This window comes from Salmo salar, chromosome ssa17 (assembly GCF_905237065.1).
Source record: "Salmo salar chromosome ssa17, Ssal_v3.1, whole genome shotgun sequence".
NCBI lineage: Eukaryota > Metazoa > Chordata > Actinopteri > Salmoniformes > Salmonidae > Salmo > Salmo salar.
The window spans coordinates 75,491,243-75,512,232 of record NC_059458.1 but is presented as its reverse complement, the minus strand read 5'-3'; the positions used below and the strand labels follow the sequence as shown (position 1 = coordinate 75,512,232).

At 40.5% G+C, this 20,990-nt stretch overlaps 1 long non-coding RNA gene across 1 annotated transcript in view; it reads right to left on the bottom strand.

The window, feature by feature from the left end:
- The window catches only part of LOC123728275 (uncharacterized), a 64,611-nt gene extending 45,001 nt beyond the window's left edge, over positions 1-19,610 (bottom strand). The window contains exon 1 of the long non-coding RNA XR_006760184.1: positions 19,219-19,610. This is a non-coding gene — a long non-coding RNA (uncharacterized lncRNA). The remainder of the gene's footprint in view (positions 1-19,218) is intronic.
- Positions 19,611-20,990: the final 1,380 nt, after the last annotated feature.

Here is a 20,990-nt window from a genome sequence, read left to right as displayed (position 1 = left end):
CAAGTCATATCCTCAACCTCAGCTATACTAGTGGTCTACTGTTAGTCAAGGTAAACAAGTCATATCCTCAGCTGTACTAGTGGTCTACTGTTAGTCAAGGTAAACAAGTCATATCCTCAGCTGTACTAGTGGTCGACTGTTAGTCAAGGTAAACAAGTCATATCCTCAGCTGTACTAGTGGTCTACTGTTAGTCAAGGTAAACAAGTCATATCCTCAGCTATACTAGTGGTCTACTGTTAGTCAAGGTAAACAAGTCATATCCTCAGCTATACTAGTGGTCTACTGTTAGTCAAGGTAAACAAGCCGTATCCTCAGCTATACTAGTGGTCTACTGTTAGTCCAGGTAAACAAGTCATATCCTCAGCTATACTAGTGGTCTACTGTTAGTCAAGGTAAACAAGTCGTATCCTCAGCTATACTAGTGGTCTACTGTTAGTCAAGGTAAACAAGTCGTATCCTCAGCTATACTAGTGGTCTACTGTTAGTCCAGGTAAACAAGTCATATCCTCAGCTGTACTAGTGGTCGACTGTTAGTCAAGGTAAACAAGTCATATCCTCAGCTGTACTAGTGGTCTACTGTTAGTCAAGGTAAACAAGTCATATCCTCAGCTATACTAGTGGTCTACTGTTAGTCAAGGTAAACAAGTCATATCCTCAGCTATACTAGTGGTCTACTGTTAGTCCAGGTAAACAAGTCATATCCTCAGCTATACTAGTGGTCTACTGTTAGTCAAGGTAAACAAGTCATATCCTCAGCTGTACTAGTGGTCTACTGTTAGTCAAGGTAAACAAGTCATATCCTAAACCTCAGCTATACTAGTGGTCTACTGTTAGTCCAGGTAAACAAGTCATATCCTCAGCTATACTAGTGGTCTACTGTTAGTCAAGGTAAACAAGTCGTATCCTCAGCTATACTAGTGGTCTACTGTTAGTCAAGGTAAACAAGCCGTATCCTCAACCTCAGCTATACTAGTGGTCTACTGTTAGTCCAGGTAAACAAGCCGTATCCTCAGCTATACTAGTGGTCTAATGTTAGTCCAGGTAAACATGTCATATCCTCAGCTATACTAGTGGTCTACTGTTAGTCCAGGTAAACATGTCATATCCTCAGCTATACTAGTGGTCTACTGTTAGTCAAGGTAAACAAGTCATATCCTCAGCTATACTAGTGGTCTACTGTTAGTCAAGGTCAACAAGTCATATCCTCAGCTATACTAGTGGTCTACTGTTAGTCCAGGTAAACAAGTCATATCCTCAACCTCAGCTATACTAGTGGTCTATTGTTAGTCCAGGTAAACAAGTCATCTCCTCAGCTATACTAGTGGTCTACTGTTAGTCAAGGTAAACAAGTCATATCCTCAACCTCAGCTATACTAGTGGTCTACTGTTAGTCAAGGTAAACAAGTCATATCCTCAGCTATACTAGTGGTCTACTGTTAGTCAAGGTAAACAAGTCATATCCTCAGCTATACTAGTGGTCTACTGTTAGTCCAGGTAAACAAGCCATATCCTCAGCTATACTAGTGGTCTACTGTTAGTCAAGGTAAACAAGTCATATCCTCAACCTCAGCTATACTAGTGGTCTACTGTTAGTCAAGGTAAACAAGTCATATCCTCAGCTATACTAGTGGTTTACTGTTAGTCAAGGTAAACAAGTCATATCCTCAGCTATACTAGTGGTCTACTGTTAGTCAAGGTAAACAAGCCATATCCTCAGCTATACTAGTGGTCTACTGTTAGTCAAGGTAAACAAGTCATATCCTCAACTGTACTAGTGGTCTACTGTTAGTCAAGGTAAACAAGTCATATCCTCAGCTATACTAGTGGTCTACTGTTAGTCAAGGTAAACAAGCCGTATCCTCAGCTATACTAGTGGTCGACTGTTAGTCAAGGTAAACAAGTCATATCCTCAGCTATACTAGTGGTCTACTGTTAGTCAAGGTAAACAAGTCATATCCTCAACTATACTAGTGGTCTACTGTTAGTCAAGGTAAACAAGCCGTATCCTCAGCTATACTAGTGGTCTACTGTTAGTCAAGGTAAACAAGTCAGATCCTCAGCTATACTAGTGGTCTACTGTTAGTCAAGGTAAACAAGTCATATCCTCAGCTATACTAGTGGTCTACTGTTAGTCAAGGTAAACAAGTCATATCCTCAGCTATACTAGTGGTCTACTGTTAGTCCAGGTAAACAAGCCATATCCTCAGCTATACTAGTGGTCTACTGTTAGTCAAGGTAAACAAGTCATATCCTCAACCTCAGCTATACTAGTGGTCTACTGTTAGTCAAGGTAAACAAGTCATATCCTCAGCTATACTAGTGGTTTACTGTTAGTCAAGGTAAACAAGTCATATCCTCAGCTATACTAGTGGTCTACTGTTAGTCAAGGTAAACAAGCCGTATCCTCAACCTCAGCTATACTAGTGGTCTACTGTTAGTCAAGGTAAACAAGCCGTATCCTCAGCTATACTAGTGGTCTACTGTTAGTCAAGGTAAACAAGTCATATCCTCAGCTATACTAGTGGTCGACTGTTAGTCAAGGTAAACAAGTCGTATCCTCAGCTATACTAGTGGTCTACTGTTAGTCAAGGTAAACAACTCATATCCTCAGCTATACTAGTGGTCTACTGTTAGTCAAGGTAAACAAGTCATATCCTCAGCTATACTAGTGGTCTACTGTTAGTCCAGGTAAACACGCCGTATCCTCAGCTATACTAGTGGTCTACTGTTAGTCCAGGTAAACAAGTCATATCCTCAACCTCAGCTATACTAGTGGTCTACTGTTAGTCAAGGTAAACAAGTCATATCCTCAGCTATACTAGTGGTCTACTGTTAGTCCAGGTAAACAAGCCATATCCTCAGCTATACTAGTGGTCTACTGTTAGTCAAGGTAAACAAGTCATATCCTCAACTGTACTAGTGGTCTACTGTTAGTCAAGGTAAACAAGTCATATCCTCAGCTATACTAGTGGTCTACTGTTAGTCAAGGTAAACAAGCCGTATCCTCAGCTATACTAGTGGTCGACTGTTAGTCAAGGTAAACAAGTCATATCCTCAGCTATACTAGTGGTCTACTGTTAGTCAAGGTAAACAAGTCATATCCTCAACTATACTAGTGGTCTACTGTTAGTCAAGGTAAACAAGCCGTATCCTCAGCTATACTAGTGGTCTACTGTTAGTCAAGGTAAACAAGTCGTATCCTCAGCTATACTAGTGGTCTACTTTTAGTCAAGGTAAACAAGTCATATCCTCAGCTATACTAGTGGTCTACTGTTAGTCCAGGTAAACAAGTCATATCCTCAGCTATACTAGTGGTCTACTGTTAGTCAAGGTAAACAAGTCATATCCTCAACTATACTAGTGGTCTACTGTTAGTCAAAGTAAACAAGCCGTATCCTCAGCTATACTAGTGGTCTACTGTTAGTCCAGGTAAACAAGCCGTATCCTCAGCTATACTAGTGGTCTACTGTTAGTCCAGGTAAACAAGCCATATCCTCAGCTATACTAGTGGTCTACTGTTAGTCAAGGTAAACAAGCCGTATCCTCAGCTATACTAGTGGTCTACTGTTAGTCCAGGTAAACAAGTCATATCCTCAGCTATACTAGTGGTCTACTGTTAGTCAAGGTAAACAAGTCATATCCTCAACCTCAGCTATACTAGTGGTTTACTGTTAGTCAAGGTAAACAAGTCATATCCTCAGCTATACTAGTGGTCTACTGTTAGTCAAGGTAAACAAGTCATATCCTCAACCTCAGCTATACTAGTGGTCTACTGTTAGTCAAGGTAAACAAGTCATATCCTCAGCTGTACTAGTGGTCTACTGTTAGTCAAGGTAAACAAGTCATATCCTCAGCTGTACTAGTGGTCGACTGTTAGTCAAGGTAAACAAGTCATATCCTCAGCTGTACTAGTGGTCTACTGTTAGTCAAGGTAAACAAGTCATATCCTCAGCTATACTAGTGGTCTACTGTTAGTCAAGGTAAACAAGTCATATCCTCAGCTGTACTAGTGGTCGACTGTTAGTCAAGGTAAACAAGTCATATCCTCAGCTGTACTAGTGGTCTACTGTTAGTCAAGGTAAACAAGTCATATCCTCAGCTATACTAGTGGTCTACTGTTAGTCAAGGTAAACAAGTCGTATCCTCAGCTATACTAGTGGTCTACTGTTAGTCAAGGTAAACAAGTCGTATCCTCAGCTATACTAGTGGTCTACTGTTAGTCCAGGTAAACAAGTCATATCCTCAGCTATACTAGTGGTCTACTGTTAGTCAAGGTAAACAAGTCGTATCCTCAGCTATACTAGTGGTCTACTGTTAGTCAAGGTAAACAAGTCGTATCCTCAGCTATACTAGTGGTCTACTGTTAGTCCAGGTAAACAAGTCATATCCTCAGCTGTACTAGTGGTCGACTGTTAGTCAAGGTAAACAAGTCATATCCTCAGCTGTACTAGTGGTCTACTGTTAGTCAAGGTAAACAAGTCATATCCTCAGCTATACTAGTGGTCTACTGTTAGTCAAGGTAAACAAGTCATATCCTCAGCTATACTAGTGGTCTACTGTTAGTCCAGGTAAACAAGTCATATCCTCAGCTATACTAGTGGTCTACTGTTAGTCAAGGTAAACAAGTCATATCCTCAGCTGTACTAGTGGTCTACTGTTAGTCAAGGTAAACAAGTCATATCCTAAACCTCAGCTATACTAGTGGTCTACTGTTAGTCCAGGTAAACAAGCCGTATCCTCAGCTATACTAGTGGTCTAATGTTAGTCCAGGTAAACATGTCATATCCTCAGCTATACTAGTGGTCTACTGTTAGTCCAGGTAAACATTTCATATCCTCAGCTATACTAGTGGTCTACTGTTAGTCAAGGTAAACAAGTCATATCCTCAGCTATACTAGTGGTCTACTGTTAGTCAAGGTAAACATGTCATATCCTCAGCTATACTAGTGGTCTACTGTTAGTCAAGGTAAACAAGTCATATCCTCAGCTATACTAGTGGTCTACTGTTAGTCCAGGTAAACAAGCCATATCCTCAGCTATACTAGTGGTCTACTGTTAGTCAAGGTAAACAAGCCGTATCCTCAGCTATACTAGTGGTCTACTGTTAGTCAAGGTAAACAAGTCATATCCTCAGCTATACTAGTGGTCTACTGTTAGTCAAGGTAAACATGTCATATCCTCAGCTATACTAGTGGTCTACTGTTAGTCAAGGTAAACAAGCCATATCCTCAGCTGTACTAGTGGTCGACTGTTAGTCCAGGTAAACAAGCCATATCCTCAGCTATACTAGTGGTCTACTGTTAGTCAAGGTAAACAAGTCATATCCTCAGCTATACTAGTGGTCTACTGTTAGTCCAGGTAAACACGCCGTATCCTCAGCTATACTAGTGGTCTACTGTTAGTCCAGGTAAACAAGTCATATCCTCAACCTCAGCTATACTAGTGGTCTACTGTTAGTCAAGGTAAACAAGTCATATCCTCAGCTATACTAGTGGTCTACTGTTAGTCCAGGTAAACAAGCCATATCCTCAGCTATACTAGTGGTCTACTGTTAGTCAAGGTAAACAAGCCGTATCCTCAGCTATACTAGTGGTCGACTGTTAGTCAAGGTAAACAAGTCATATCCTCAGCTATACTAGTGGTCTACTGTTAGTCAAGGTAAACAAGTCATATCCTCAACTATACTAGTGGTCTACTGTTAGTCAAGGTAAACAAGCCGTATCCTCAACCTCAGCTATACTAGTGGTCTACTGTTAGTCAAGGTAAACAAGTCATATCCTCAACCTCAGCTATACTATTGGTCTACTGTTAGTCAAGGTAAACAAGTCATATCCTCAGCTGTACTAGTGGTCTACTGTTAGTCAAGGTAAACAAGTCATATCCTCAGCTGTACTAGTGGTCTACTGTTAGTCAAGGTAAACAAGTCATATCCTCAGCTATACTAGTGGTCTACTGTTAGTCAAGGTAAACAAGTCATATCCTCAGCTGTACTAGTGGTCGACTGTTAGTCAAGGTAAACAAGTCATATCCTCAGCTGTACTAGTGGTCTACTGTTAGTCAAGGTAAACAAGTCATATCCTCAGCTATACTAGTGGTCTACTGTTAGTCAAGGTAAACAAGCCGTATCCTCAGCTATACTAGTGGTCTACTGTTAGTCCAGGTAAACAAGCCGTATCCTCAGCTATACTAGTGGTCTACTGTTAGTCAAGGTAAACAAGTCATATCCTCAACCTCAGCTATACTAGTGGTCTACTGTTAGTCAAGGTAAACAAGTCATATCCTCAGCTGTACTAGTGGTCTACTGTTAGTCAAGGTAAACAAGTCATATCCTCAGCTGTACTAGTGGTCTACTGTTAGTCAAGGTAAACAAGTCATATCCTCAGCTGTACTAGTGGTCTACTGTTAGTCCAGGTAAACAAGTCATATCCTCAGCTATACTAGTGGTCTACTGTTAGTCAAGGTAAACAAGTCATATCCTCAGCTATACTAGTGGTCTACTGTTAGTCCAGGTAAACAAGTCATATCCTCAGCTATACTAGTGGTCTACTGTTAGTCAAGGTAAACAAGTCATATCCTCAGCTGTACTAGTGGTCTACTGTTAGTCAAGGTAAACAAGTCATATCCTCAGCTATACTAGTGGTCTACTGTTAGTCAAGGTAAACAAGTCATATCCTCAGCTATACTAGTGGTCTACTGTTAGTCAAGGTAAACAAGTCATATCCTCAGCTATACTAGTGGTCTACTGTTAGTCAAGGTAAACAAGTCATATCCTCAGCTATACTAGTGGTCTACTGTTAGTCAAGGTAAACAAGTCATATCCTCAGCTATACTAGTGGTCTACTGTTAGTCAAGGTAAACAAGTCATATCCTCAGCTATACTAGTGGTCTACTGTTAGTCAAGGTAAACAAGTCATATCCTCAGCTATACTAGTGGTCTACTGTTAGTCAAGGTAAACAAGTCATATCCTCAGCTATACTAGTGGTCTACTGTTAGTCAAGGTAAACAAGTCATATCCTCAGCTGTACTAGTGGTCTACTGTTAGTCAAGGTAAACAAGTCATATCCTCAGCTATACTAGTGGTCTACTGTTAGTCAAGGTAAACAAGTCATATCCTCAGCTATACTAGTGGTCTACTGTTAGTCCAGGTAAACAAGCCATATCCTCAGCTATACTAGTGGTCTACTGTTAGTCAAGGTAAACAAGTCATATCCTCAACCTCAGCTATACTAGTGGTCTACTGTTAGTCAAGGTAAACAAGTCATATCCTCAGCTATACTAGTGGTTTACTGTTAGTCAAGGTAAACAAGTCATATCCTCAGCTATACTAGTGGTTTACTGTTAGTCAAGGTAAACAAGTCGTATCCTCAGCTATACTAGTGGTCTACTGTTAGTCAAGGTAAACAAGCCGTATCCTCAACCTCAGCTATACTAGTGGTCTACTGTTAGTCAAGGTAAACAAGCCGTATCCTCAGCTATACTAGTGGTCTACTGTTAGTCAAGGTAAACAAGTCATATCCTCAGCTATACTAGTGGTCGACTGTTAGTCAAGGTAAACAAGTCGTATCCTCAGCTATACTAGTGGTCTACTGTTAGTCAAGGTAAACAACTCATATCCTCAGCTATACTAGTGGTCTACTGTTAGTCAAGGTAAACAAGTCATATCCTCAGCTATACTAGTGGTCTACTGTTAGTCCAGGTAAACACGCCGTATCCTCAGCTATACTAGTGGTCTACTGTTAGTCCAGGTAAACAAGTCATATCCTCAACCTCAGCTATACTAGTGGTCTACTGTTAGTCAAGGTAAACAAGTCATATCCTCAGCTATACTAGTGGTCTACTGTTAGTCCAGGTAAACAAGCCATATCCTCAGCTATACTAGTGGTCTACTGTTAGTCAAGGTAAACAAGTCATATCCTCAACTGTACTAGTGGTCTACTGTTAGTCAAGGTAAACAAGTCATATCCTCAGCTATACTAGTGGTCTACTGTTAGTCAAGGTAAACAAGCCGTATCCTCAGCTATACTAGTGGTCGACTGTTAGTCAAGGTAAACAAGTCATATCCTCAGCTATACTAGTGGTCTACTGTTAGTCAAGGTAAACAAGTCATATCCTCAACTATACTAGTGGTCTACTGTTAGTCAAGGTAAACAAGCCGTATCCTCAGCTATACTAGTGGTCTACTGTTAGTCAAGGTAAACAAGTCATATCCTCAGCTATACTAGTGGTCTACTTTTAGTCAAGGTAAACAAGTCATATCCTCAGCTATACTAGTGGTCTACTGTTAGTCCAGGTAAACAAGTCATATCCTCAGCTATACTAGTGGTCTACTGTTAGTCAAGGTAAACAAGTCATATCCTCAACTATACTAGTGGTCTACTGTTAGTCAAAGTAAACAAGCCGTATCCTCAGCTATACTAGTGGTCTACTGTTAGTCCAGGTAAACAAGCCGTATCCTCAGCTATACTAGTGGTCTACTGTTAGTCCAGGTAAACAAGCCATATCCTCAGCTATACTAGTGGTCTACTGTTAGTCAAGGTAAACAAGCCGTATCCTCAGCTATACTAGTGGTCTACTGTTAGTCCAGGTAAACAAGTCATATCCTCAGCTATACTAGTGGTCTACTGTTAGTCAAGGTAAACAAGTCATATCCTCAACCTCAGCTATACTAGTGGTTTACTGTTAGTCAAGGTAAAAAAGTCATATCCTCAGCTATACTAGTGGTCTACTGTTAGTCAAGGTAAACAAGTCATATCCTCAACCTCAGCTATACTAGTGGTCTACTGTTAGTCAAGGTAAACAAGTCATATCCTCAGCTGTACTAGTGGTCTACTGTTAGTCAAGGTAAACAAGTCATATCCTCAGCTGTACTAGTGGTCGACTGTTAGTCAAGGTAAACAAGTCATATCCTCAGCTGTACTAGTGGTCTACTGTTAGTCAAGGTAAACAAGTCATATCCTCAGCTATACTAGTGGTCTACTGTTAGTCAAGGTAAACAAGTCATATCCTCAGCTATACTAGTGGTCTACTGTTAGTCAAGGTAAACAAGCCGTATCCTCAGCTATACTAGTGGTCTACTGTTAGTCCAGGTAAACAAGTCATATCCTCAGCTATACTAGTGGTCTACTGTTAGTCAAGGTAAACAAGTCGTATCCTCAGCTATACTAGTGGTCTACTGTTAGTCAAGGTAAACAAGTCGTATCCTCAGCTATACTAGTGGTCTACTGTTAGTCCAGGTAAACAAGTCATATCCTCAGCTATACTAGTGGTCTACTGTTAGTCAAGGTAAACAAGTCGTATCCTCAGCTATACTAGTGGTCTACTGTTAGTCAAGGTAAACAAGTCGTATCCTCAGCTATACTAGTGGTCTACTGTTAGTCCAGGTAAACATGTCATATCCTCAGCTGTACTAGTGGTCGACTGTTAGTCAAGGTAAACAAGTCATATCCTCAGCTGTACTAGTGGTCTACTGTTAGTCAAGGTAAACAAGTCATATCCTCAGCTATACTAGTGGTCTACTGTTAGTCAAGGTAAACAAGTCATATCCTCAGCTATACTAGTGGTCTACAGTTAGTCCAGGTAAACAAGTCATATCCTCAGCTATACTAGTGGTCTACTGTTAGTCAAGGTAAACAAGTCATATCCTCAGCTGTACTAGTGGTCTACTGTTAGTCAAGGTAAACAAGTCATATCCTAAACCTCAGCTATAATAGTGGTCTACTGTTAGTCCAGGTAAACAAGCCGTATCCTCAGCTATACTAGTGGTCTAATGTTAGTCCAGGTAAACATGTCATATCCTCAGCTATACTAGTGGTCTACTGTTAGTCCAGGTAAACATAACATATCCTCAGCTATACTAGTGGTCTACTGTTAGTCAAGGTAAACAAGTCATATCCTCAGCTATACTAGTGGTCTACTGTTAGTCAAGGTAAACATGTCATATCCTCAGCTATACTAGTGGTCTACTGTTAGTCAAGGTAAACAAGTCATATCCTCAGCTATACTAGTGGTCTACTGTTAGTCCAGGTAAACAAGCCATATCCTCAGCTATACTAGTGGTCTACTGTTAGTCAAGGTAAACAAGCCGTATCCTCAGCTATACTAGTGGTCTACTGTTAGTCAAGGTAAACAAGTCATATCCTCAGCTATACTAGTGGTCTACTGTTAGTCAAGGTAAACAAGTCATATCCTCAGCTATACTAGTGGTCTACTGTTAGTCAAGGTAAACAAGCCATATCCTCAGCTGTACTAGTGGTCGACTGTTAGTCCAGGTAAACAAGCCATATCCTCAGCTATACTAGTGGTCTACTGTTAGTCAAGGTAAACAAGTCATATCCTCAGCTATACTAGTGGTCTACTGTTAGTCCAGGTAAACACGCCGTATCCTCAGCTATACTAGTGGTCTACTGTTAGTCCAGGTAAACAAGTCATATCCTCAACCTCAGCTATACTAGTGGTCTACTGTTAGTCAAGGTAAACAAGTCATATCCTCAGCTATACTAGTGGTCTACTGTTAGTCCAGGTAAACAAGCCATATCCTCAGCTATACTAGTGGTCTACTGTTAGTCAAGGTAAACAAGCCGTATCCTCAGCTATACTAGTGGTCGACTGTTAGTCAAGGTAAACAAGTCATATCCTCAGCTATACTAGTGGTCTACTGTTAGTCAAGGTAAACAAGTCATATCCTCAACTATACTAGTGGTCTACTGTTAGTCAAGGTAAACAAGCCGTATCCTCAACCTCAGCTATACTAGTGGTCTACTGTTAGTCAAGGTAAACAAGTCATATCCTCAACCTCAGCTATACTATTGGTCTACTGTTAGTCAAGGTAAACAAGTCATATCCTCAGCTGTACTAGTGGTCTACTGTTAGTCAAGGTAAACAAGTCATATCCTCAGCTGTACTAGTGGTCTACTGTTAGTCAAGGTAAACAAGTCATATCCTCAGCTATACTAGTGGTCTACTGTTAGTCAAGGTAAACAAGTCATATCCTCAGCTGTACTAGTGGTCGACTGTTAGTCAAGGTAAACAAGTCATATCCTCAGCTGTACTAGTGGTCTACTGTTAGTCAAGGTAAACAAGTCATATCCTCAGCTATACTAGTGGTCTACTGTTAGTCAAGGTAAACAAGCCGTATCCTCAGCTATACTAGTGGTCTACTGTTAGTCCAGGTAAACAAGCCGTATCCTCAGCTATACTAGTGGTCTACTGTTAGTCAAGGTAAACAAGTCATATCCTCAACCTCAGCTATACTAGTGGTCTACTGTTAGTCAAGGTAAACAAGTCATATCCTCAGCTGTACTAGTGGTCTACTGTTAGTCAAGGTAAACAAGTCATATCCTCAGCTGTACTAGTGGTCTACTGTTAGTCAAGGTAAACAAGTCATATCCTCAGCTGTACTAGTGGTCTACTGTTAGTCCAGGTAAACAAGTCATATCCTCAGCTATACTAGTGGTCTACTGTTAGTCAAGGTAAACAAGTCATATCCTCAGCTATACTAGTGGTCTACTGTTAGTCCAGGTAAACAAGTCATATCCTCAGCTATACTAGTGGTCTACTGTTAGTCAAGGTAAACAAGTCATATCCTCAGCTGTACTAGTGGTCTACTGTTAGTCAAGGTAAACAAGTCATATCCTCAGCTATACTAGTGGTCTACTGTTAGTCAAGGTAAACAAGTCATATCCTCAGCTATACTAGTGGTCTACTGTTAGTCAAGGTAAACAAGTCATATCCTCAGCTATACTAGTGGTCTACTGTTAGTCAAGGTAAACAAGTCATATCCTCAGCTATACTAGTGGTCTACTGTTAGTCAAGGTAAACAAGTCATATCCTCAGCTATACTAGTGGTCTACTGTTAGTCAAGGTAAACAAGTCATATCCTCAGCTATACTAGTGGTCTACTGTTAGTCAAGGTAAACAAGTCATATCCTCAGCTATACTAGTGGTCTACTGTTAGTCAAGGTAAACAAGTCATATCCTCAGCTATACTAGTGGTCTACTGTTAGTCAAGGTAAACAAGTCATATCCTCAGCTGTACTAGTGGTCTACTGTTAGTCAAGGTAAACAAGTCATATCCTCAGCTATACTAGTGGTCTACTGTTAGTCAAGGTAAACAAGTCATATCCTCAGCTATACTAGTGGTCTACTGTTAGTCAAGGTAAACAAGTCATATCCTCAGCTGTACTAGTGGTCTACTGTTAGTCAAGGTAAACAAGTCGTATCCTCAGCTATACTAGTGGTCTACTGTTAGTCAAGGTAAACAAGTCATATCCTCAGCTATACTAGTGGTCTACTGTTAGTCAAGGTCAACAAGCCGTATCCTCAGTTGTACTAGTGGTCTACTGTTAGTCAAGGTAAACAAGTCATATCCTCAGCTATACTAGTGGTCTACTGTTAGTCAAGGTAAACAAGTCATATCCTCAGCTATACTAGTGGTCTACTGTTAGTCAAGGTAAACAAGTCATATCCTCAGCTATACTAGTGGTCTACTGTTAGTCAAGGTAAACAAGTCATATCCTCAGCTATACTAGTGGTCTACTGTTAGTCAAGGTAAACAAGTCATATCCTCAGCTATACTAGTGGTCTACTGTTAGTCAAGGTAAACAAGTCATATCCTCAGCTATACTAGTGGTCTACTGTTAGTCAAGGTAAACAAGTCATATCCTCAGCTGTACTAGTGGTCTACTGTTAGTCAAGGTAAACAAGTCATATCCTCAGCTATACTAGTGGTCTACTGTTAGTCCAGGTAAACAAGTCATATCCTCAGTTGTACTAGTGGTCTACTGTTAGTCCAGGTAAACAAGTCATATCCTCAGCTGTACTAGTGGTCTACTGTTAGTCAAGGTAAACAAGTCATATCCTCAGCTATACTAGTGGTCTACTGTTAGTCAAGGTAAACAAGTCATATCCTCAGCTATACTAGTGGTCTACTGTTAGTCAAGGTAAACAAGTCATATCCTCAGCTATACTAGTGGTCTACTGTTAGTCAAGGTAAACAAGTCATATCCTCAGCTATACTAGTGGTCTACTGTTAGTCAAGGTAAACAAGTCATATCCTCAGCTATACTAGTGGTCTACTGTTAGTCCAGGTAAACAAGCCATATCCTCAGCTATACTAGTGGTCTACTGTTAGTCAAGGTAAACAAGTCATATCCTCAACCTCAGCTATACTAGTGGTCTACTGTTAGTCAAGGTAAACAAGTCATATCCTCAGCTATACTAGTGGTTTACTGTTAGTCAAGGTAAACAAGTCATATCCTCAGCTATACTAGTGGTTTACTGTTAGTCAAGGTAAACAAGTCGTATCCTCAGCTATACTAGTGGTCTACTGTTAGTCAAGGTAAACAAGCCGTATCCTCAACCTCAGCTATACTAGTGGTCTACTGTTAGTCAAGGTAAACAAGCCGTATCCTCAGCTATACTAGTGGTCTACTGTTAGTCAAGGTAAACAAGTCATATCCTCAGCTATACTAGTGGTCGACTGTTAGTCAAGGTAAACAAGTCGTATCCTCAGCTATACTAGTGGTCTACTGTTAGTCAAGGTAAACAACTCATATCCTCAGCTATACTAGTGGTCTACTGTTAGTCAAGGTAAACAAGTCATATCCTCAGCTATACTAGTGGTCTACTGTTAGTCCAGGTAAACACGCCGTATCCTCAGCTATACTAGTGGTCTACTGTTAGTCCAGGTAAACAAGTCATATCCTCAACCTCAGCTATACTAGTGGTCTACTGTTAGTCAAGGTAAACAAGTCATATCCTCAGCTATACTAGTGGTCTACTGTTAGTCCAGGTAAACAAGCCATATCCTCAGCTATACTAGTGGTCTACTGTTAGTCAAGGTAAACAAGTCATATCCTCAACTGTACTAGTGGTCTACTGTTAGTCAAGGTAAACAAGTCATATCCTCAGCTATACTAGTGGTCTACTGTTAGTCAAGGTAAACAAGCCGTATCCTCAGCTATACTAGTGGTCGACTGTTAGTCAAGGTAAACAAGTCATATCCTCAGCTATACTAGTGGTCTACTGTTAGTCAAGGTAAACAAGTCATATCCTCAACTATACTAGTGGTCTACTGTTAGTCAAGGTAAACAAGCCGTATCCTCAGCTATACTAGTGGTCTACTGTTAGTCAAGGTAAACAAGTCATATCCTCAGCTATACTAGTGGTCTACTTTTAGTCAAGGTAAACAAGTCATATCCTCAGCTATACTAGTGGTCTACTGTTAGTCCAGGTAAACAAGTCATATCCTCAGCTATACTAGTGGTCTACTGTTAGTCAAGGTAAACAAGTCATATCCTCAACTATACTAGTGGTCTACTGTTAGTCAAAGTAAACAAGCCGTATCCTCAGCTATACTAGTGGTCTACTGTTAGTCCAGGTAAACAAGCCGTATCCTCAGCTATACTAGTGGTCTACTGTTAGTCCAGGTAAACAAGCCATATCCTCAGCTATACTAGTGGTCTACTGTTAGTCCAGGTAAACACGCCGTATCCTCAGCTATACTAGTGGTCTACTGTTAGTCCAGGTAAACAAGTCATATCCTCAACCTCAGCTATACTAGTGGTCTACTGTTAGTCAAGGTAAACAAGTCATATCCTCAGCTATACTAGTGGTCTACTGTTAGTCCAGGTAAACAAGCCATATCCTCAGCTATACTAGTGGTCTACTGTTAGTCAAGGTAAACAAGCCGTATCCTCAGCTATACTAGTGGTCGAACTGTTAGTCAAGGTAAACAAGTCATATCCTCAGCTATACTAGTGGTCTACTGTTAGTCAAGGTAAACAAGTCATATCCTCAACTATACTAGTGGTCTACTGTTAGTCAAGGTAAACAAGCCGTATCCTCAACCTCAGCTATACTAGTGGTCTACTGTTAGTCAAGGTAAACAAGTCATATCCTCAACCTCAGCTATACTATTGGTCTACTGTTAGTCAAGGTAAACAAGTCATATCCTCAGCTGTACTAGTGGTCTACTGTTAGTCAAGGTAAACAAGTCATATCCTCAGCTGTACTAGTGGTCTACTGTTAGTCAAGGTAAACAAGTCATATCCTCAGCTATACTAGTGGTCTACTGTTAGTCAAGGTAAACAAGTCATATCCTCAGCTGTACTAGTGGTCGACTGTTAGTCAAGGTAAACAAGTCATATCCTCAGCTGTACTAGTGGTCTACTGTTAGTCAAGGTAAACAAGTCATATCCTCAGCTATACTAGTGGTCTACTGTTAGTCAAGGTAAACAAGCCGTATCCTCAGCTATACTAGTGGTCTACTGTTAGTCCAGGTAAACAAGCCGTATCCTCAGCTATACTAGTGGTCTACTGTTAGTCAAGGTAAACAAGTCATATCCTCAACCTCAGCTATACTAGTGGTCTACTGTTAGTCAAGGTAAACAAGTCATATCCTCAGCTGTACTAGTGGTCTACTGTTAGTCAAGGTAAACAAGTCATATCCTCAGCTGTACTAGTGGTCTACTGTTAGTCAAGGTAAACAAGTCATATCCTCAGCTGTACTAGTGGTCTACTGTTAGTCCAGGTAAACAAGTCATATCCTCAGCTATACTAGTGGTCTACTGTTAGTCAAGGTAAACAAGTCATATCCTCAGCTATACTAGTGGTCTACTGTTAGTCCAGGTAAACAAGTCATATCCTCAGCTATACTAGTGGTCTACTGTTAGTCAAGGTAAACAAGTCATATCCTCAGCTGTACTAGTGGTCTACTGTTAGTCAAGGTAAACAAGTCATATCCTCAGCTATACTAGTGGTCTACTGTTAGTCAAGGTAAACAAGTCATATCCTCAGCTATACTAGTGGTCTACTGTTAGTCAAGGTAAACAAGTCATATCCTCAGCTATACTAGTGGTCTACTGTTAGTCAAGGTAAACAAGTCATATCCTCAGCTATACTAGTGGTCTACTGTTAGTCAAGGTAAACAAGTCATATCCTCAGCTATACTAGTGGTCTACTGTTAGTCAAGGTAAACAAGTCATATCCTCAGCTATACTAGTGGTCTACTGTTAGTCAAGGTAAACAAGTCATATCCTCAGCTATACTAGTGGTCTACTGTTAGTCAAGGTAAACAAGTCATATCCTCAGCTATACTAGTGGTCTACTGTTAGTCAAGGTAAACAAGTCATATCCTCAGCTGTACTAGTGGTCTACTGTTAGTCAAGGTAAACAAGTCATATCCTCAGCTATACTAGTGGTCTACTGTTAGTCAAGGTAAACAAGTCATATCCTCAGCTATACTAGTGGTCTACTGTTAGTCAAGGTAAACAAGTCATATCCTCAGCTGTACTAGTGGTCTACTGTTAGTCAAGGTAAACAAGTCGTATCCTCAGCTATACTAGTGGTCTACTGTTAGTCAAGGTAAACAAGTCATATCCTCAGCTATACTAGTGGTCTACTGTTAGTCAAGGTCAACAAGCCGTATCCTCAGTTGTACTAGTGGTCTACTGTTAGTCAAGGTAAACAAGTCATATCCTCAGCTATACTAGTGGTCTACTGTTAGTCAAGGTAAACAAGTCATATCCTCAGCTATACTAGTGGTCTACTGTTAGTCAAGGTAAACAAGTCATATCCTCAGCTATACTAGTGGTCTACTGTTAGTCAAGGTAAACAAGTCATATCCTCAGCTATACTAGTGGTCTACTGTTAGTCAAGGTAAACAAGTCATATCCTCAGCTATACTAGTGGTCTACTGTTAGTCAAGGTAAACAAGTCATATCCTCAGCTATACTAGTGGTCTACTGTTAGTCAAGGTAAACAAGTCATATCCTCAGCTGTACTAGTGGTCTACTGTTAGTCAAGGTAAACAAGTCATATCCTCAGCTATACTAGTGGTCTACTGTTAGTCCAGGTAAACAAGTCATATCCTCAGTTGTACTAGTGGTCTACTGTTAGTCCAGGTAAACAAGTCATATCCTCAGCTGTACTAGTGGTCTACTGTTAGTCAAGGTAAACAAGTCATATCCTCAGCTATACTAGTGGTCTACTGTTAGTCAAGGTAAACAAGTCATATCCTCAGCTATACTAGTGGTCTACTGTTAGTCAAGGTAAACAAGTCATATCCTCAGCTATACTAGTGGTCTACTGTTAGTCAAGGTAAACAAGTCATATCCTCAGCTATACTAGTGGTCTACTGTTAGTCAAGGTAAACAAGTCATATCCTCAGCTATACTAGTGGTCTACTGTTAGTCAAGGTAAACAAGTCATATCCTCAGCTATACTAGTGGTCTACTGTTAGTCAAGGTAAACAAGTCATATCCTCAGCTATACTAGTGGTCTACTGTTAGTCAAGGTAAACAAGTCATATCCTCAGCTATACTAGTGGTCTACTGTTAGTCAAGGTAAACAAGTCATATCCTCAGCTATACTAGTGGTCTACTGTTAGTCAAGGTAAACAAGTCATATCCTCAGCTATACTAGTGGTCTACTGTTAGTCAAGGTAAACAAGTCATATCCTCAGCTATACTAGTGGTCTACTGTTAGTCCAGGTAAACAGGCTGTATGATGGTGTTGTTCATGTGACAGTTGATAATATGTTAACTGTAGTAGCTATACTAGTGGTCTACTGTTAGTCCAGGTAAACAAGTCATATCCTCAGCTATACTAGTGGTCTACTGTTAGTCAAGGTAAACAAGCCGTATCCTCAACCTCAGCTATACTAGTGGTCTACTGTTAGTCCAGGTAAACAAGTCATATCCTCAGCTATACTAGTGGTCTACTGTTAGTCAAGGTAAACAAGCCGTATCCTCAGCTATACTAGTGGTCTACTGTTAGTCAAGGTAAACAAGTCATATCCTCAGCTATACTAGTGGTCTACTGTTAGTCAAGGTAAACAAGTCATATCCTCAGCTATACTAGTGGTCTACTGTTAGTCAAGGTAAACAAGTCATATCCTCAGCTATACTAGTGGTCTACTGTTAGTCAAGGTAAACAAGCCGTATCCTCAGCTATACTAGTGGTCTACTGTTAGTCCAGGTGAACAGGCTGTATGATGGTGTTGTTCATGTGACAGTTGATAATATGTTAACTGTAGTAGACGTTAACCAGTACATCAGTAGGACATGGTGTCTGTCTACATACTCTCGTTACCTGTTGATTTTCACTAGTATCCATTTTCCATACACAGCATTACATGTTGAATTACAGGTTGAAAATGCCTTGTATTGAACATCAAACCAAAGACACATCGGCCAAACATATTGAATATGACTGACTAACATAGAACATCTCCTTTCATTCCTCCCAGGGTTTCTCTTTTCATAATGATCATGTCAGGGGAAAGCATTTCAAGGGTAATGTCTATTGGCTTTGATTTCTGAAACTCTCTCTATCCCTCCCTCCCTCCCTCAGAGTGTTGACGTATCAATGACATCAAAACTGCTGCTTTGATTCAAACTGACAGTGTCTGATTCAACTAGTTTAGCTTCAGATCAACACACACACACTCACACACGCCAGGCAAGCAGGCACACACACCGTTGCACTTGAATGAGAGAGCGAGCGACCGCACACTCTCTATTGTAAACCCCTGGTTCCACATCTCTATTGTAATGCCCTGTTTCTATAACTTTCTATTGTAAATCCCTGTTTCCACAACGCTCTATTGTAATGCCCTGTTTCTATAACTTTCTATTGTAAATCCCTGTTTCCACAACGCTCTATTGTAATGCCCTGTTTCTATAACTTTCTATTGTAAATCCCTGTTTCCACAACTCTCTATTGTAAAGCCCTGTTTCCATAACTATCTCATGTAAAACCCTGTTTCCATAACTTTCTATTGTAAAACCCTGTTTCCATAACTTTCTATTGTAAAGCCCTGTTTCCATAACTTTCTATTGTAAAGCCCTGTTTCCATAACTTTCTATTGTAAAGCCCTGTTTCCATAACTTTCTATTGTAAAGCCCAGTTTCCATAACTTTCTATTGTAAAGCCCACTCATTCATTGTTGCTGTGACAGTTAGCTCAGTATGAGAGGCTAGAATGAGAGTTTGGCAGAAAAACTAAATATAATTCCTTATGCCCTCAGAAAGACAAATACATCAACATAAATAACTCACATGTAAAGAATACACACATACACATGCAAACACACACATAAAGTTTACACACACATATACACTCACACTAGAATACACACTGTTCACATACACATATACACACACTGTACACACACATTCACCACCTTTTAGCAGCGCTAGGTCTATGGCACACTCACCTCCTCCAGCCATGCTGGTCGTCGAGGAATATCCACAACCCATCTCACATCCACACTGACCTGACAAGGTGAACAAGGGAGACACAGAGAGAGAAGAAGTAGAGAAGAGGTGGAGAGGAGGACAGTAGTAGTGGAGAGGAGGTGGAGAGGGGGATAGTAGTAGTGGAGAGAAGAGGTGGAGAGGGGGATAGTAGTAGTGGAGAGAAGAGGTGGAGAGAGGGATAGTAGTAGTGCTGTCTGTGGTTTGCTGCTGCTGTCCCTCTCTGTGGTGCTCTCTGAGTGTCTCCACTGTGAGACTGAAGCAGCATGTTAAGTCAAGGAATGGGGGAGGAAACTTAAAGAGAGGGGAGGAGGAGAGAGTGAGGAAGAGAGAGGGCGACAGTTGTAACACTGTGTGTGTGTGTGTGTGTGTGTGTGTGTGTGTGTGTGTGAGAGAGAGAGAGAGGTGGCGATGGAGAAGAGGGGAGAGTGGGTATATTCCTCTCCTGGTGGGGTTGCCCAGGTAACAAGGAGTGGGCATGTCAGGGAGGGGGCTCAGCCAATGAGAGGGCTGTCTGTGTGTGTGTGTGTGTGTGTGTGTGTGTGTACGTGTTTCCTTGTTCTCTACTTCCGTCTTGAGACAACCAGCCCGTTGAAGCAACTTAATCTATTTCAACCAAAAAGCTCAACACAACAAAAGCTCCGTTGCAGAATAACTCTCTTCAAAGGACTACATCCCCATCTGTACAGGTCTGATGGCCATATAATCTGACTGAACCGTGCTACATCATCAATATAATCTTACTGAACCATGCTACGTCGTCAATATAATCTTACTGAACCATGCTACGTCGTCAATATAATCTTACTGAACCGTGCTACATCGTCAATATAATCTTACTGAACCGTGCTACGTCGTCAATATAATCTTACTGAACCTTGCTACATCGTCAATATAATCTTACTGAACCGTGCTACATCGTCAATATAATCTTACTGAACCGTGCTACGTCGTCAATATAATCTTACTGAACCGTGGTACGTCGTCAATATAATCTTACTGAACCGTGGTACGTCGTCAATATAATCTTACTGAACCGTGGTACGTCGTCAATATAATCTTACTGAACCGTGCTACATCGTCAATATAATCTTACTGAACCGTGCTACGTCGTCAATATAATCTTACTGAACCGTGGTACGTCGTCAATATAATCTTACTGAACCGTGCTACATCGTCAATATAATCTTACTGAACCGTGCTACATCGTCAATATAATCTTACTGAACCGTGCTACGTCATCAATATAATCTTCCTGAATCGTGCTACATCACCAATATAATCTTACTGAACTGTGCTACATCACCAATATAATCTTACTGAACTGTGCTACATCACCAATATAATCTTACTGAACCGTGCTACATCATCAATATAATCTTACTGAACCATGCTACATCATCAATATAATCTTACTGAACCATGCTACGTCGTCAATATAATCTTACTGAATCTTACTGAACCATGCTACGTCGTCAATATAATCTTACTGAACCGTGCTACATCATCAATATAATCTTACTGAACCGTGCTACATCATCAATATAATCTTACTGAACCGTGCTACATCATCAATATAATCTTACTGAACCGTGCTACATCGTCAATATAATCTTACTGAACCATGCTACATCGTCAATATAATCTTACTGAACCGTGCTACGTCGTCAATATAATCTTACTGAACCGTGCTACATCGTCAATATAATCTTACTGAACCGTGCTACATCGT